Here is a 1,260-nt window from a genome sequence, read left to right as displayed (position 1 = left end):
CGAGAGCCGGCGAGGGATGGGGCGCCGGGCAGCGCGCGCCGAGGCGGAGGTGCGGGAGGAGGTGGCTGGCGAGGAGGCGGCGAGCCATGGGCGGGGCGGGAGGTGGGGTGGGGGTGGGGGGGTGGCGCTACCGTGGGGCGCCCATGGAGGTCGGGAGGAGGTTTTACAGGAAGGAACGCGCCGGGAGGGGAGAAGAGGGCGGCAGCAGAGTGGGCGTGGAGGTGGAAATGGGCCTGCTTCGTGATGGGTCAAGGCCTGGCGTTGCTCAAATGCGACCCAACTCATGAAAATGTCTCTCCCTAAAAGATCATGGGAAATGTCGAAATCACTAATCAGGCTGGTCATAGTGGGAATAACATAGATAGTAACTTAAGTGCCACATAAACAAAAATGTTGAGGTGGCAAATAGTTAATGAGGAGAGAGGCAAATAGAGTAACATAATATGTTACCATCATATAGCGCCCCCCAATGCAAAATGAGTCTACAAAACAATAAATGAAGATATCTATGTTACTACACATATGACAGTACCCATTAGAAAGGTAGTAACATATGCGTGTTCTAAGTTACTCTTCACTATGACCAGCCTTAAGGAGTACTCGTTGCAAAGATCACTCCAATTCCACTAGTTGCGACAAGTGGCGCACATGCAGCGCGCCACTTGTCGCAACCTGAGAGTTTTTTCTTTTTTCGTAGATCCATTTATTCGAAACGTTTTATCTCTTAAACCGTGCATCCAAATCTTGAATCACTTACACCGTTGGATTACTCACATCGAGATCTTCAAAACTAGATCTCATGTTGATAGGTTTTGACGGATTTTTTTCACGAAAAAAACAAACCGGGAGCAAGGGTTTGTTCCCTTTCCAAAAGAGGCACGTCCGTGCCTCTCATGAAATCACAACTGTGCCTCTCGCGGAAGCAAAACCATGACTCTCGCGGAAGAGAAAAAAAAAGAGAAAACGTGTTTTTTTTCATTTTCGAGGAGGCATGGCCGTGACTCTCGTGAAAGCACAACCGTGACTCTTGCGGAAGCAAAACCATGACTCTCACGAAAAAAACAGAAAACGCGTTTTTTTTCCTTTCCGAGAGGCACGGCCGTGACTCTCGCGAAAACACAACCATGCTTCTCGCGGAAGCAAAACCGTGACTCTCGCGAAAAAACAGAAAACGTGGTTTTTTCCCGTTTCCGAGAGACACGGTCGTGACTCTCGTGAAAGCACAACCATGACTCTTGCGGAAGCAAAACCGTGACTCTC

Source organism: Triticum dicoccoides, chromosome 3A, assembly GCF_002162155.2.
Source record: "Triticum dicoccoides isolate Atlit2015 ecotype Zavitan chromosome 3A, WEW_v2.0, whole genome shotgun sequence".
Classification (NCBI taxonomy): Eukaryota; Viridiplantae; Streptophyta; class Magnoliopsida; order Poales; family Poaceae; genus Triticum; species Triticum dicoccoides.
This window is presented reverse-complemented; position numbering follows the sequence as displayed.